Source organism: Moschus berezovskii, chromosome 6 (assembly GCF_049115385.1).
Source record: "Moschus berezovskii isolate FMDL1 chromosome 6, NW_MosBer_1.0, whole genome shotgun sequence".
Lineage (NCBI taxonomy): Eukaryota > Metazoa > Chordata > Mammalia > Artiodactyla > Moschidae > Moschus > Moschus berezovskii.
In genome coordinates, this window is record NC_142465.1 from 49033248 (window position 1) to 49051351 (window position 18104).

The following is an 18104-nucleotide window of genomic DNA, read 5'->3' on the forward strand; positions in this document are numbered from 1 at the left end:
TAATAGACTCACTGGTTGAGAATCACAACTGGAATACATTTATTTAAGGAATTTTAAGAGAGCTTGCATTTTAACAAAGGTACTATTTTTACCTATGGGAAGATCAAATTGCAACAAAAAGAAAGAAAGGAATAGGTATAGAATACCTTGATTAGTGTGAGGAAAGAAAAAAAAAACACTTTCTTAAGGTTAGGAGGGGAAGATCAGAGAATAAGCATCAATAACGGCAGATATCACTCAAGCAGGTATAAAAAATTAAATAAAGATAGCCGGCAAAGAGTTTTGGCAAAGGTCCAGAAAATGCACAGGTAGGCTTGATTTATTGTCTGTTATATTCTGAACAGACACCACCATGTCCAGACCCTCCCATATTTTGGGGCTCCACTGCAAAAATTTTTTAAAAAATTTAAATATCCTTGAACTATGCTATCTTACTGTTAAACAAAGTGTTATAGTAATTGACTTAGATTTCTGATAATAGGCAAATATGCCTGAGTTCCTTCTTAGATAAACCCTACAATTTTTTCTCAGTGCTATAGAAATATTGACCTTACCATATCTTTGAAATGCAAGCATACAAAGTGATAACCGTTGCCTAAAGCAAACATGGGACTGGAAAAAAATATAGATTTTAAAAACAAACAGTTATTTGATATTTCCATAAGCTCCCTTACTCCAGTTTTTGTCCACAGCCTTCATCAGATTAACTTTTAAAGACAAGTAAAAATCTTAAAAGGCGTGTCCGTAAATCTTGGTAAAAGGGGTCAGCCATCTGAGTGTGTAAACTTAACTTGTTCCATCTGCAGAAACACCATTTAGAGCCAATGATTCTTTCATAAGCCATTGAGTTTTGTACTACTGTACCTGAATATGGCTAAAATGTTTAATTGAGGGCTGTAAGATTGCTGCATCTATCTATAAGTCTATATTTATCTGTGTATATACGTTATGTATATGGGATACTTTTCTCCCTCTGGATATATTCCTAAAAACTTATGAAAGGGCTCTATTTAACTGTCTTAAAGAAAATAGAAACATTTATATAAATTAAGACTAGTCATGGGATTTCCCTGGTGGTCCAGTGGCTAAGATTCTGAGCTTCCAGTAGGGAGGCCTGGGTTCAGTCCTGGTCTGGGAAACTAGATCCCACATGCTGAAAATAAAGATCCTGCATGCCACAGCTAAGACCTGGTGCAGCCAAACAACTAAATAAATATATTTTTTAATAAAATAAATTAGGCTCATCAAATAAGTTTATGTTATCTCTACTAGATGTTTGAGATATAAAATTATAAATTCAATCTAAGAACTCAATTTACATAAAAATTATTTCTTTAATGTATGTCAATATGGTAAGGATAAAAAGACCTGTAAATTTTAAGTTTCTTTCTTTCTGTGATTTTTGCTACTTGCCTGGTTTGTCAACAAGAAAAAACTTAAAATGATGGTTAATTTTAGTATCTCACGAAATTTCCATGGCAACTCAGCACAATTGTTAAGAACACCTGAATTATATGGATATAAGTGGGGGAAAAGTTAATAAATGAATTTTGCAACTATCACTATGCTTTATAAAATATACCTACTTAAAAATAGTTTCTAAAATTTTTTTGTAACCTTAACTTTAAGTTGAATATGTAAGTCATTTTCAAAAAAGAGAAATTATTGAAACATTAATTATCAAACATAGCTTTAAGTTTATCTGCTTTTTGACTTCTTAGAGAAATGAAAGATATTTGGATCTGTTAATAACATGTTCTTTTTTGACACTTAACAAGATGTACTATATAAAGGCTAATGTCTCTAGAAATTATAAAATGATGTATTCCTGGGAATTCCCTGGCAGTCTAGTGGTTAGGAATTGGTGCTTTCACTTCCAGGGCCCAGGTTCAGTCCTTGGTTGGGGAACTAAGATTCTCCAAGCCATGCAGCTTGGCCAAAAAATAAATAAAAGTTTGAAAGAGCAAATAAGATTAAATAAGTGAGTTCTAGGAAACAGGATTCTAATACAGGAGAGAGGGGAGGTAAATTATTGAGATGAAGGGAGAAGTATCCTTGTGAACTCCCTGGGGTAAAACTTAAAGATGGCCTGGAATGTGTGAACCTACTGAAAGGAGTTTGACTACTCTGGCTGAGACTTTTGGGTAATGAATTAATACACCGATTACTGACTGATTCAAAATTGGGAAAGGAGTACAAGGCTGCATATTGTCACCCTGTTTATTTAACTTGTATGCACAGTACATCATGAGAAATGGCAGGCTGGATGAATCACAAGCTGGAACCAGGATTGCTGGGAGAAATATCAACAACCTCATATACATAGATGATACCACTCTAGTGACAGAATGTGAGGAAGAACTAAAGAGCCTCTTGAGTGTGAAAGAGGAGAGTAAAAAAGTTGGCTTAAAACTGAGCATTTAAAAAACTAAGATCATGGCATCTGATCCCATTACTTCATGGCAAATAGAAGAAGGAAAAGTGGAAACAGTGAGATATTTTATTTTCTTGGGCTCCAAATTCACTGTGCCTGGTGACTACAGCCATGAAATTAAAAGACACTTGCTCCTTGGAAGGAAAGCTATGACAAATCTAGACAGAATATTAAAAAGCAGAGAATCACTTTGCCGACAAAGGTCCATATAGTCAAAGCTATGGTTTTTCCAGTAGCTATGTATGGCTGTGAGAGTTGGACCATAAAGAAGCTGAGTGCCTGAGAATTGATGCTTTTGAACCGTGGAGCTGCAAAAAACTCTTGAGAGTCCTTAGGACTGCAAGGAGATCAAACCAGTCAGTCCTAAAGGAAATCAACCCTGAATAGTCATTGGAAGGACTGTTGCTGAAGCTGAAGCTCCAACACTTTGGCCACCTGATGTGAAGAGTCGATTCATTCTGAAAAAGACTCAGATGCTGGAAAAGATTGAAGGTAGGAGAAGAAGGGGACAACAGGATGAGATGGTTGGATAGCACCACCAACTCAATGGACGTGAGTTTGAACAAACTCCAGGAGTTAGTGAAGGGCAGGGAAGTCTGGCATACTGCAGTTATAGGGTCACTAAGATTTCGCAAGACTTAGCGACTGAACAACAACAACTTTCCTGTCAACTTAGGCCCTATTCAAGTGTTGGTAATTTTAGCAATAGTGTTTTAGAGAAAAAGAGTTCAGTTTATCATCACACAATGTCTTTGTCATTTCTCTTTAGTCCTTTTAGGCTATAACAGTTTCTTAGTCTTTTCATGACTTTTATGACCTTGACAGTTTTGAAATCATAGTAATTTACTTTATAGAAATATCATTCAATTTTGGTTCATCTGATTTTTCTCATGACTAGATTCAGGTTGTGTATCTTTGGCAGGAATATTACAGATACCAGGCTGTATTCCTTTCAATGCATCCTATCAGTTAGCACATGGTTTCCATTTGTCCCATTACTGATGATAATCACTTTGATCACTTCAATTAAGGCAGTGTCTATGAGGCACCTCCACTGTGAACTTAATGTTTTCCCCTTAATCATTAGTAAGTACTTTGTGTGGAAATACCTAAAACTATGCAAATATCCCATTCTTTATCATTCACCCTTAAGTTTAATTTTTCCCCTTTATCATTAATAAGTACCTGAAACTCTGCAAATATTCCATTCCTTGTCAATTTACCCATAAATTACATTTATTTGTTTATATTTGCATAAGCTCAGGCTTATTTTTACAATGTGTTAAATCATTTATTATCACATTTTGCAGTTTAAAAAATTGTAAAACACATAAAATTTAACCTCTTAAACCATTTTTAAGTGTACAGTACAGTAGAATTAACTATATTCACAACATTCATTGTTGTGTAATAGGTCTCTAGAACTTTTTCATGAAAAAGTAAAACTCTATAACCAGCCAAAAACAACTCTATGTTTCTCTCCTCCAAGCACCTGGCAACCACTATTCTACTTTCTGTTTCCATGATTTTTACAGGAAACATAGAATCATAATTTTTTACTGGTGACTTATTGAGATGTTTCACGAAGGTATTTGTTCTTTTATGTTTGGCTTTTTAAACTCAGCATAATATTCTCAAGGCTCATCCATGTTGCAGCATGTGACAGGATTTCTTCCTTCTTTTAAGACTGAATGATATTCCATTCTATGAATAAAACACACATTATTCATCTGTTTATCAGCAGACATTTGGACTGCTTCCATTCTTGAATATTGTAAGTAAAATGCCACAACAAGAATGTGTGTGCAAATATTTTTTTCAAAATCTTGTCTTTTAATACTTTTGGATATGAGTATAGGGATTGCCAGATCACATGGTAATTCTATTTTGAGGTTTTTTTATATAAAGAGAAATGGTTACATTTTATCACATGTGGGCTTTTTTTGAAATTTTATTTATATATTTATTTATTTTTGGCTATGCTGGGTCTTCATTGCTGCACAGGCTTTCTCTAGTTGTCTCAAGTGGGGGCTACTCTCTAATTGCAGTGTGCAGGCTTCTCATTGAGGTGCCTTCTCTTATTGCAGAGCGTGGGCTCTACGCCATGCGAGCTTTAGTAGTTGCAGTTCCTGGGCTCGAGAGCACAGGTTCAATAGTTATGGTGCGTGGGCCTAGCTGCTCCATGGCATGTGAGATCCTCCGGATCAGGGCTTGAACTCCTGTTGCCTGCTTTGGCAGGTGGATTCTTTACCATTTAGCCACTGATGTGAAGAGCCACCTCATTGGAAAAGACCCTGATGCTGGGAAAGATTGAAGGCCAAATGAGAAGGGGGTGGCAGAGAACCAGATGGTTAGATAGCATCACCAACTCAATGGACATGAATTTGAGCAAACTCTGGGAGATAGTGAAGGACAGGGAAGCCTGTGTGCTGAGTCCATGGGGTTGCAAAGAGTCAGACACAACTTTGCAACTGAACAACAATACCAAGGAAGCCCTATTTTGAATTTTTAAAGGAATTTTCATGCTGATTTCCACAGTCCATACACCATATTATTAATACATTCCTACTGTCAGTATTCAAGGATTCCAATTTCTCCACATCCTCACCAATGATTATTTTGTTTGTTGTTTGGGGTTTTGTTTTATTTTGTTTTTATAATGGCCATCCTAGTGGCTATGAGATGATATCTCATTTTTAGTTTAATATGAATTTCTCTAGTGATTACTGATGATGATGGTCTTTTCATGTCCTTGTTGGCCATTCCAGTGATCAAGCCCACGCCCCCTGCAGTGGAAGGCGGAGTCATAACCACTGGACTGCCAGGGAAGTCCCTCTCTTACCCTTTCTTTAATCAGGTTCATCGTTTTGTTGTTGAGCTGTTAAGAGTTCTTTGTATATGCTAAATATTACCCTTTGTCAGATACATGATTTACAGTTTTTCTCCCATTCCATAGTGACCTTTTCACTCTGTTGATTATTTACTTTAGTGTGCACGAGTTTTTAAGATATGGACCCCCTAATCTATGTTTAATTTTGTTGCCTGTGTTTTTGGTGTCTTATCCAAGAAATCTTTGACAAATCCAAGGTCATTAAGTTTTTCTCCTATGTTTTCATCCAGGAGTTTTACAGTTTTAGGAGATGAGAATTGAGTACAGTTTTCAGAAAGAATATGGCTACATTCAAATTTCCTACTTCTAGGTCTCAGAACAGTGAATCAATACAGTTGTTGTTTTTGTGCTGCATTGTTACAGCAGTGCTAGGAAACAAATACAGAGGGTGTCTCCCTTGCCACCTTGTTGCTCTGGCTGCTTTCTAAGTAAAAGGTAGAAGGAACTTTGGATCTAGGCTGTCACCAAATTCACAGCCTAGTATTATTCATTTTTACAAAAGAATTCTCTTACATGATTCTTCCCAAAAGGAATGGGCTCCAATTTCATATGCTAACTCACAAATTATCCTGAATAAATAAATATTTTTAAGGAGTATATTTGTATATGGAGGCAAATGAACTTCTCCATAGTGTAAGTGGGACCACAATCTAGAAGGCTAGAGTTATAATGACTTTGTGTCCTTGCTAGAAACAAAGGTTTTTCTGAAGTCAATATATACTATGTATATATACTCCATTCCCTCCTGAATTCACTCTAATCATCCTTTTATCCTCACCACTCCATTAAATCATTCAACTTGAAGTCATCAATGAATTCCAGGTGTCAAGCCAAAAGATCAGGTTAGTCTTCATCTCATCAAAACCCTCCATGGCATGTGACACACTTCACTCCCTGTTTTGTGAAACTTGGCTTCTGAGACACCCTCCTTTTCTTTCCCTCTTTCCCTCCCTCCCTCCTTTCTTCCTTCCTCTACTTTCCATCTTCTTTTCCTCCCTTCTCCTTCCCTGTCTTCCTTCCTTTCTCCCTCCCTCTCTCTCTCCTTTCCCTTCTCACCCTTTTCCTTTCTTCCTTGGTTCTCTTACCTCATAAGCTTCTGCCTCTGTCTTTTTAGTTGCATCATTCTATTTTCCCTTTTTCTAGGCATAGGATGACATTTTTTCTTTATCCATCAACAATCTCCTGGTGATCTCACCTGGTCCCACTGCTTTAAACACTATCTGGGCACTGATAACCTCGCACAATTATATCTCCAACCATTAAATTGTCCCAGAATTCCAGATTCAGTTCAGTTGTCACTCAGTCGTGTTTGATTCTTTGCGACCCCATGCAGCATGCCAGGCTTACCTGTCCTTCACCAACTCCCGGAGCTTGCTCAAACTCACATCCATCAAGTTGGTGAATTCCAGATATACACATCCAAGTGAGTACTTCATGTTTCCATTTGGTAGTCTAATCATTTTCTCAAACCCAACATACTCAATAAGAACATTTTGGACTTCCCTGGTGGCCCAATGGTTAAGAATCCACTTGCCAATGCAGGGAACATGGATGCTATCCCTGGTCCAGGAAGATCCCACATGCCTCGAGGCAACTAAGCCCATGCACCACAACTAGAGAGTATCCCCCCCTCATTGCAACTAGAGGAAGCTTGAGCACAGCAATGAAGACCCAGCACAGCCAAATAAAATAAACAAATCTTTCTTAGGTCAAAAACTATAGAGATATCCTCGATTTCTTTCTCTCACATTCACCTTTTGTCCATCAACAAATGAAGTTGGCTCTACCTTTAAAATATACTCAGTCTTACTTCCTCTCTACTGCTATTATCTCAGTCAAGCCACTTTAATTTCTCTCCTATTGATTCATGGTTCTAGGACCTAGAAGTAGGAAATTTGAATGTAGCCATATTCTTTCTGAAAACTGTACTCAATCCTCATCTCCTCCTAAAACTGTAAAACTCCTGGATGAAAACATAGGAGAAAAACTTAATGACCTTGGATTTGTCAAAGATTTCTTGGATAAGACACCAAAAACACAGGCAACAAAATTAAACATAGGTTAGTGGATTCATATCTTAAAAACTCGTGCACACTAAAGTAAATAATCAACAGAGTGAAAAGGTCACTATGGAATGGGAGAAAAACTGTAAATCATGTATCTGATAAAGGGTAATATTTAGCATATACAAAGAACTCTTAACAGCTCAACAACAAAACGATGAACCTGATTAAAGAAAGGGTAAGAGAGGGACTTCCCTGGCAGTCCAGTGGTTATGACTCCGCCTTCCACTGCAGGGGGCGCGGGCTTGATCCCTGGAATGGCCAACAAGCACATGAAAAGATCATCATCATCAGTAATCACTAGAGAAATTCATATTAAACTAAAAATGAGATATCATCTCATAGCCACTAGGATGGCCATTATAAAAACAAAATAAAACAAAACCCCAAACAACAAACAAAATAATCATTGGTGAGGATGTGGAGAAATTGGAATCCTTGGATACTACCAGTAGTAGTATAAACAGAATAATACTGTGTGAATTCTTCTGTGACTTGCTTCTTCCAGTCACCATAATTTTAAGATTCATTTAAGTCATAGTGTGTTGTTAGAGTTCTTGTCTTTTCAGCCTGTGTAGTATTTCATTATATAGATGTCCTACTATTTATATACTCTAATACTGGTGGACATCTGAGCTGTTTCTAGTTTTTTGCTGTTAGAAATAATGTTGCTATATGCATTATTGCAAATGCCCCCAAGTGCAAAGATGCAAGCTTCCCTGATGGGTATATGGACATTTACTTTACAAAGTAATGTTAAACTGCTTTCCAAAGTCATTGTAATAAATTACACCCTTTCCAGCAGTATTCTTCATTGCACAATACCCTGGCTAACACTTAGAACCGATTAAACTTTTGGGGGAGGTCAACCTAGTAGGTATGAAATGGCACCTGTGATTTCATTGGGCATTTCTTAGATTACTGATGAAGTTGGATATCATTTTATATATTTATGGACTATTTTTTTTGTGTGTGAAATATCAGTTCATGTCTGTTGCTCATTTTCCTACTGGATTTCTGTCATTCTCTTACAGATCTGTAGTTTATTACATATACTTGATATTAACCCTTTGTCACTTTTGTTTGTTTCCCCACTTTAGGGCTTGTCTTTTCTCTGCCTTTGTGGTATCTTCTAATGAACAGAAGTTCTTACTTTATTCACGTTTATCAATCTTTCTTGTTATGGTTTGTACTTGTATATTAAGAAATTCTTCCTTAATCTGAGGTCATAAAATTGTTTTCTATATTTTCTTCTTAATAGTGTAGCTTTGCCTTTCCCATAAGGTCCACATTAATCCACCTAGAACTGATATTTATGTGTAGTATTAGGCAAAGATCTCATTTTTCTATGTCAGTGTAATCCATAGCAATTTCCATCTTAGCATGAACTCTACTTTTCATATACATATGGTTTCTGGTACCTCTGTATTGTTCCATGGCCTATTTATTTATTCCTGTAGAAAGTCTGCACTGTCTTATTACACTCCTTCATATGTGATGGAGCAACTCTTCCCCTGTCTCTTTCTTCATTTGCTTTTAATTCCACATAAAGTTTAGAACTAGATTGTCATATCCAGTAAGATTTGAAAAACCTCTTGGAATTTTAATAGGCTTTGCATTAATGCTAAGTTACTTTGGAGGGAATTGTCATACTTACTACATTAAACTTTCCTGTTCATGAACTTGGTATGTCTGTTGACTTTCGGTCTATATTAGTGCCTTCCGTTAAAGGTTTACAACTTTCTCCAAAAGAGTTGAACCTCTTTATTAGATTTAGTACTAGCTACTTTATATCTTGTTTCTATATTGATGTTGTGTCCACAAAGTTTTCTAGCCTGTTGATTCTAATATTTACCTGTAGAGTCTTTCACACTATCTCCTATCTTCTGTAAGTAATAACCACTAAGTCCCACTGTCACATTCTCTAGAATGGCTCTTCTGATCCTAAGTGGATTACTGCTTTGCTATTGAATCTTCTTAAATTTCTTTCCTCATCTGTAAAATGAGGAACTCCAATGGAATTGATTTGATGCTTACATTAAAAATACCACATGGGAAAGTGGCCAGTATGTATTAGTCTCTTCAACTGCTTTCTTCCAAGACAGCAACAAGGTTTTCTTTCTTTATGTGCTTCTGGAATTTTGCACATTGCAGTCATTTTGAGTATTCATTGGGTATAAATTATTTCTTGACTCTCAAAGGGCAGAAAGAATATTCCTTGACTCATATCCCCTTTCCAAATGCCATGTACAGCATCAGAGTGGGCATTCAAATGCTAAAAAATAGACTCTTCCACCTAGGGATAAAAACAAAACAGGTATTAAATCACTAAGTAAAATTAAGCACACACTTTTATACCTACCATGAGAAATCTATTGACATTAGGATACTATATTCTTCAAAGAGATGTTAAATATATTTCCCAAATAATCCATATATAAATACAAAATATATAGATACAAAATTCCTTTCCTTCAAATGACTCTTTTTATAAGCACTGAGAAAAATCAGAAATATTTTCAGTATAAAGATAAAAAAGGTTTTCAGTTCAGTTCAGTCACTCAGTCGTGTCTGACTCTTTGCGACAATATGAATCACAGCAGGCCAGGCTTCCCTGTCCATCACCAACTCCCGGAGTTCACTCAAACTCATGTCCATCAAGTCGGTGATGCCATCCAGCCATCTCATTCTCTGTCGTCCCCTTCTCCTCCTGCCCCCAATCCTTCCCAGCAACAGAGTCTTTTCCAGTGAGTCAACTCGTCGCATGAGGTGGCCAAAGTATTGCAGTTTCAGCTTTAGCATCAGTCCTTCCAATGAACACCCAGGACTGATCTCCTTTAGAATGGACTGGTTGGATCTCCTTGCAGTCCAAGGGACTCTCAAGAGTCTTCTCCAACACCACAGTTCCAAAGCATCAATTCTTCGGCGACCAGCTTTCTTCACAGTCCAACTCTCACATCCATACATGACCACTGGAAAAGCCATAGCCTTGACCAGACGGACCTTTGTTGGCAAAGTAATGTCTCTGCTTTTTAATATGCTGTCTAGGTTTGTCATAACTTTCCTTCCAAGCAGTAAGTGTCTTTTAATTTCATGGCTGCAATCAGCATCTGCAGTGATTTTGGAGCCCAAAAAAATAAAGTCTGACACTGTTTCCACTGTTACCCCACCTATTTCCCATGAAGTGATGGGACCAGATGCCATGATCTTAGTTTTCTGAATGTTGAGCTTCAAGCCAACCTTTTCACTTTCCTCTTTCACTTTCATCAAGAGGCTTTTGAGTTCCTCTTCACTTTCTGCCATAAGGGTGGTGTCATCTGCATATCTGAGGTTATTGATATTTCTCCCAGCAATCTTGATTCCAGCCTGTGCTTCTTCCAGCCCAGCGTTCCTCATGATGTACTCTGCATATAAGTTAAATAAGCAGGGTGACAATATACAGCCTTGACGTACTCCTTTTCCTATTTGGAACCAGTCTGTTGTTCCATGTCCAGTTCTAACTGTTGCTTCCTGACCTGCATACAGGTTTCTCAAGAGACAGGTCAGGTGGTCTGGGATTCCCATCTCTTTCAGAATGTTCCACAGTTTGTTGTGATCCACACAGTCAAAGGCTTTGACATAGTCAATGAAGCAGAAATAGATGTTTTTCTGGAACTCTCTTGCTTTTTCCATGATCCAGCGGATGTTGGCAATTTGATCTCTGGTGCCTCTGCCTTTTCTAAAACCTGCTTGAACATCTGGAAGTTCACGGTTCACGTATTGCTGAAGCCTGGCTTGGAGAATTTTGAGCATGACTTTACTAGCGTGTGAGATGAGTACAATTGTGCGGTAGTTTGAGCATTCTTTGGCATTGCCTTTCTTTAGGTTTTGAATGAAGACTGACCTTTTCCAGTCCTGTGGCCACTGCTGAGTTTTCCAAATTTGCTGGCATATTGAGTGCAGCACTTTCATAGCATCATCTTTCAAGTTTTGAAATAGCTCAACTGGAATTCTATCACCTCCACTAGCTTTGTTTGTAGTGATGCTTTTTAAGGCCCATTAGACTTCACATTCCAAGATGTCTGGCTCTAGGTCAGTGATCACATTATCGTGACTATCTTGGTCGTGAAGATCTTTTTTGTACAGTTCTTCTGTGTATTCTTGGCACCTCTTCTTAATATCTTCTGTTTCTGTTAGGTCCATACCATTTCTGTCCTTTATCGAGCCCATCTTTGCATGAAAAGTTCCCTTGGAATCTCTAATTTTCTTGAAGAGATCTCTTGTTTTTCCTATTCTGTTTCTTTCCTCTATTTCTTTGCATTGATCGCTGAGCAAGGCTTTCTTATCTCTCCTTACTATTCTTTCGAACTCTGCATTCAGATGCTTATATCTTTCCTTTTCTCCTTTGCTTTTCACTTCTCTTCTTTTCACAGCTATTTGTAAGACCTCCTCAGACAGCCATTTTGCTTTTTTGCATTTCTTTTCCATGGGGATGGTCTTGGTCCCTGTCTCTTGTATAATGTTATGAACCTCCTTCCAGAGTTCATCAGGCACTCTATCTATCAGATCTAGTCCATTAAATCTAGTTCTCACTTCCACTGTATAATCATAAGGGATTTGATTTAGGTCATATCTGAATGGTCTAGTGATTTTCACTACTTTCTTCAATTTAAGTCTGAATTTGGTGATAAGGAGTTCATGATCTGAGCCACAGTCAGCTCTTGGTCTTGTTTTTGCTAACTGTATAGAGCTTCTCCATCTTTGGCTGCAAAGAATATAATCAATCTGATTTCAGTGTTGACAGTTAAAAAAAAAGGTTTTTTTAACTGCTTTCATCAGAATAATGAGAATATTATTTTCCTCACCATCTGAACTTTGGGTTTGACTGTCCTGCTGTGACTTAAGAGGAACAATGGATTAGAAAGGAATCTTTCAGATCTTTCTTGGATGAGAGATTTTTCTGTTCTTAAGTTCACACTTAATTGGTTATATTACTTAGGGTGTGAATGCTTATGCTTAACTTCTTCCTCAATTATAAGATGAAATTACTGAAGTATGACTTACCCTTTTCTTTCTTACAAAGTTATCACTAGATGGCAGTACACTAATATTTTTTAATACCTAAAATATTTTAAAATGTTAAAGAGTTTAAAACTAAGCTACTTTTCCGGGACTTCTTGGTCTGTAGCGAGTGAGGGCGCCTGGGCTTGGACCAACGGGGCCATGCCTCTGCGACTTGATATCAAGAGAAAACTTACTGCTTGATCTGATCGAGTTAAGAGTGTGGATTTGCATCCTACAGAGCCATGGATGTTGGCGAGCCTTTACAATGGTAGTGTGTGCGTTTGGAATCATGAAACACAGACACTGGTGAAAACATTTGAAGTATGTGATCTTCCTGTCTGAGCTGCAAAGTTTGTTGCAAGGAAGAATTGGGTTGTAACAGGAGCGGATGACATGCAGATTAGAGTATTCAATTACAACACTCTGGAGAGAGTTCATATGTTTGAGGCACATTCAGACTACATTCGCTGTATTGCTGTTCATCCAACCCAGCCTTTCATTCTAACCAGCAGTGATGACATGCTTATTAAACTCTGGGACTGGGATAAAAAATGGTCTTGCTCACAAGTGTTTGAAGGACACATTCATTATGTAATGCAGATTGTGATCAACCCTAAAGATAACTACCAGTTTGCCAGTGCTTCTTTGGACAGGACAATCAAGATGTGACAGCTGGGCTCATCGTCACCAAACTTCACTCTGGAGGGACATGAGAAAGGTGTGAATTGCATTGATTACTACCGTGGTGGTGACAAGCCATACCTCATCTCAGGAGCAGATGACCGTCTTGTGAAAATATGGGACTATCAGAATAAAACTTGTGTACAGACACTGGAGGGACATGCCCAAAATGTGTCTTGTGCCAGTTTTCATCCTGAGCTGCCAATTATCATCACAGGTTCAAAAGATGGAACTGTGAGTATTTGGCATTCAAGCACCTATCACCTTGAGAGTACTTTGAATTATGGAATGGAGAGAGTATGGTGTGTGGCCAGCCTGCGAGGGTCCAATAACATTGCTTTGGGCTATGATAAAGGTAGCATCATTGTTAAGCTTGGTCGGGAGGAACCTGCCATGTCCATGGATGCCAATGGAAAGATAATCTGGGCCAAACATTCAGAAGTCCAGCAAGCCAACCTATAAACAATGGGAGATGATGAAATTAAAGATGAAGAAAGACTGCCACTGGCAGTGAAAGATATGGGCAGTTGTGAAATATACTCTCAGACTATTCAGCACAATCCTAACGGGCGGTTTGTTGTGGTGTGTGGTGACGGTGAGTACATCATCTACACGGCAATGGCACTCAGGAACAAGAGCTTTGGGTCTTCCCAGGAGTTCACGTGGGACCACGATTCTTCAGAATATGCAATAAGAGAAAGCAACAGTGTTGTAAAGATATTTAAGAACTTTAAGGAAAAAAAATCATTTAAACCAGACTTTGGAGCTGAAAGTATCTACGGAGGCTTCTTACTGGGAGTCAGGTCTGTAAATGGTTTAGCTTTCTATGACTAGGAAAGTACGGCACTCATACGCAGAATTTAAATTCAACCCAAACACATTTTCTGGTCTGACTCTGGAGAGCTAGTCTGTATTGCAACTGAGGAGTCATTTTTTATCCTTAAATATCTCTCAGAAAAAGTCTTGGCTGCACAGGAAACACATGAAGGAGTTACTGAAGATGGCATTGAAGATGGTTTTGAGGTTCTTGGTGAGATTCAGGAAATTGTGAAAACAGGGCTGTGGGTAAGCGATTGCTCCATTTACTCAAGTTCTGTGAACAGATTAAATTATTATGTCGGAAGAGAAATAGTCACCATTGCCCACTTGGACAGGACGATGTATCTCTTGGGCTATATTCCTAAAGACAACAGGCTTTATCTGGGGGATAAGGAACTGAACATCGTTAGCTACTCCCTGCTAGTTTCAGTGCTGGAGTACCAGACAGCCGTTATGCGGAGGGACTTCAGCATAGCCGATAAGGTCCTCTCGACCATCCCGAAAGAGCAGAGGACCAGAGTTGCACATTTCTTGGAAAAGCAGGGCTTCAAGCAGCAAGCTCTTACAGTATCCACAGACCCTGAGCATCACTTTGAACTTGCTCTTCAGCTTGGAGAACTAAAAATTGCATACCAGTTAGCAGTGGAAGCAGAGTCAGAACAGAAGTGGAAACAGCTTGCTGAACTTGCCATTAGTAAATACTAGTTTGGCCTAGCCCAGGAGTGCCTGCATCATGCACAGGACTATGGGGGTCTGTTGCTTTTGGCCCCTGCCTCTGGTAACTCTGGTATGGTGAACAAGCTAGTGGAGGGCACAGAGAGAGACGGCAAGAATAATGTGGCATTCATGAGCTACTTTTTACAGGGCAAGCTTGATGCTTGCCTGGAGCTCTTGATTAGAACTGGACAACTGCCAGAAGCTGCCTTCCTGGCATGGACTTACCTACCCAGGCAGGTTTCAAGGGTGGTGAAACTCTGGAGAGAAAACCTCTCAAAAGTCAATCAGAAAGCAGCAGAATCCCTTGCTGATCCAACAGAATATGAAAACCTTTTCCCTGGATTAAAGGAAGCGTTTGTTGTAGAAGAATGGGTGAAGGAAATGCATGCCGACCTGTGGCCGGCCAAACAGTACCCACTTGTCACGCCAAATGAAGAAAGAAATGTTATGGAAGAGACAAAAGGTTTTCAGCCCTCAAGATCTGCAGCTCAGCAGGAACTTGATGGGAAACCTGCTTCTCCTACTCTTGTTATCATCACCTCCCAGACAGCCAACAAAGAAGAAAAGAGTTTACTTGAGCTGGAAGTAGATTTGGATAATTCAGAATTGGAAGATATTGACACAACAGATATCAACCTGGATGAAGACATTTTGGACGACTAAATAATGTTTCCCATTTACTCAACTAAGCAGATCATTATTATGGACAGGTATCGATCGTCACCCTGACCACCATGCTTTGGACGCTGAGAAACTCCTTCAATTTTTTATACGTAGACGCTATTGCCCATTAGGTGCACAATGCCCTCATCTTCAGAGGAGTTTATGTGCAGCATCTAAATCACTGTTCCCTTATTAACTAAAACAGCTGTGGGCTTTGATTTTTTTCATAGTGTCATTGGACCATATCTCATAAAATCTTTTGAATTAATGAAAAAAAAAACTAAGCTACTGTAAAAAAAAATCACAACATATTTTAAAAGATACCAATTTTTACCACTAAAATCAACATATTTTAAAGCACCCATTATTGAAAAAGCTGTGGAGAAATATGTATCTTCACATATAGCTGTGGTGAAAGTCAGAGAGCAACTTCATGTATCAAAAAATTTCAATTGTTCATACTTATTAAATCAAGCACCACAAGAAACTACTTTTTGGAAAAGATATGCATTTAGATTTATTTGTAAGGATTTCATTATAGTATCCTTTATACAAGTCAGAAATCTAGTGGAATAACCTGAGTACCCAATTATAAGAACTTTATACGACCTAGCTATACAGTCTTTCTATAAAACTGATTTATTCACACATTTATGTCCAAAAACTTCCGCTTACTAATTACATTCCATCAGATTCAGGCATGTGTTCCTAAACCTTATCAATAGTACTTTTCCAGTGATTTCATGGCTTGGTATTATGGAAATCAACAAAATACGACTGTGAACACAATTGGTTCAAAGAAAACTTTGTTAAATGCTTTAGAAAGACTGGCTAAAGATGAGTTACTTTAAAATTCACAGTTTTGCTTGCCTCTGCAGCAAATATATAAAAATTGGAAGGATACAGAGATTAGCATAGTTATCTCATCCCAGGAGTGTCCCTATAAAAGGGAGCAGAGAATGGTGTTGTCCTTGGAGGGTTATGTAGAGTCCATGGAGAGTTCTTTGTAAGATACAAGTTTACCAGGGCACTTTGTACGGTGATAAAAATCATCCAGCAAACAGGGAGAAACTCAGATGCAGAAAACACTCAGCTTGAACTGGAGTAGTAAGAGGGCTGCGATGAAGATTGCCTGTGGAAAAAATAAATGCTGGAAAGGATGTGGAGACAGGGGACCTCTCCTACACTGTTGGTAGGAATGTAAATTAGTGAAGTCACTATTGAGAACAGTAAGGAAGTTCCTAATAAAACAAAAATAGAGCTACCGTTGTTTGCAGCCCCATGGACTGCAGCAGGCCAGGGTTCCCTGTCTTTCACTGTCTCCCGGAGTTTGCTCAAACTCATGTCCATTGAGTCAGTGATGCCATCCAACCGTCTCATCCTCTGTTGCCCCTTTCTTCTCCTGCCCTCGATCTTTCCCAGCATTTCAGAGTCTTTTCCAATAAACTGGCTCTTCACATCAGGTAGCCAAAGTATTGGAGCTTCAGCATCAGTCCTTCCAATGAATATTCAGGATTGATTTCTTTTAGGATTGACTGCTTTGATCTCCTTGCAGTCCAAGGGATTCTCAAGGGTCTTCTCCAACACCACAGTTTGAAAGCATTAGTTCTTCAGTACTCATCCTTCTTTGTGGTCCAACTCTCACATTCATACATGGTTACTGGAAAAACCATAGCTTGGACTATATGAATCTTGGTTGTGATGGTTCAAGCAAAGTGATGTCTTTGCTTTTTAATATGCTGCCTAGGTTTGTCATAGCTTTTCTTCCAAGGAACAAGCATCTTTTAATTTCATAGATGCAGTCATCATCCAAGGTGATTTTGGAACCCAATAAAATGAACTCTGTCACTATTTCTGTTTTTTCCCCATCTATTTCCATGAAGTGATGAGACCAGATGCCATTATCTTAGCTTTTTATTTTTATTTTTTATTTTTTACAGTAAATGTTTTAATCAATGAATTGTTTTTAAGCAAGTCAGTTCATGGAAGCTATGATATTGCACAGCCTCTGAAAAATTCAATTATTGTGGTGTAAATAGAATCAATCAATAGAGAGACGCCCGGCTCCGGCGGCACAGACGCGAGAGACGCCCGGCTCCGGCGGCGCAGACGCGAGAGACGCCCGGCTCCTGCGCAACCGACCACGTGCAGAATCGTAGCTGAGAGGAGCCACCCCGCGCCCAGGGCTAGGGCGGTGGCCGAGAGGAGCTGTACCACGTCCAGGAGGCGGTGGCTGCTTGGGCACCGGAGGGCCGAGAGGAGCTGATCCACATTCAAAGCAGGAGGGGCGGCCTTGAGGAGATACCCCTCGTCCAAGGTAAGGTACAGCGGCTGCACCTTGCTGGAGCAGCTGGGAAGAGATACTCCACGACCAAGTGTGTTCTGGGGAGGAAGGAACAAGATGGCGGAGGGATAAGACGGCGAGACTACTCTCTCCCCCACAAATTCATCAAAAGAACATTTGAACGTGGAGTAAAGTCCACAAAACAACTTCTGAATACTGGCAGAGGACATCAGGCTCCCAGAAAAGCAGCCCATTGTCTTCTAAAGGAGAGAGAAGAAATCCAGCTCCACCCACCAGAACACCGACACATGCTTCCCTAACCAGGGAACCCGGACAAGTCACCCGTCCAACCCCACACACAGCGAAGAAACTACATAATAAAGAGATCTCCACAAACTGCAAGAAGAGGGAAAGGCCACCCCAAGCAAAGTAATATAAGCAAGATGAAGAGGCAGAGAAATACCCAGCAAGTAAAGGAACAAGATAATTGCCCACCAACACAAACAAAAG

The 18104-nt window shown here is 39.0% G+C and overlaps 2 pseudogenes; both read left to right on the forward strand.

The window, feature by feature from the left end:
• Positions 1-12535: 12535 nt before the first annotated feature.
• On the forward strand, positions 12536-15389 carry LOC129536795 (coatomer subunit beta' pseudogene; annotated as a pseudogene).
• LOC148777604 (coatomer subunit beta' pseudogene) lies at positions 13577-14635 on the forward strand (annotated as a pseudogene).
• Positions 15390-18104: the final 2715 nt, after the last annotated feature.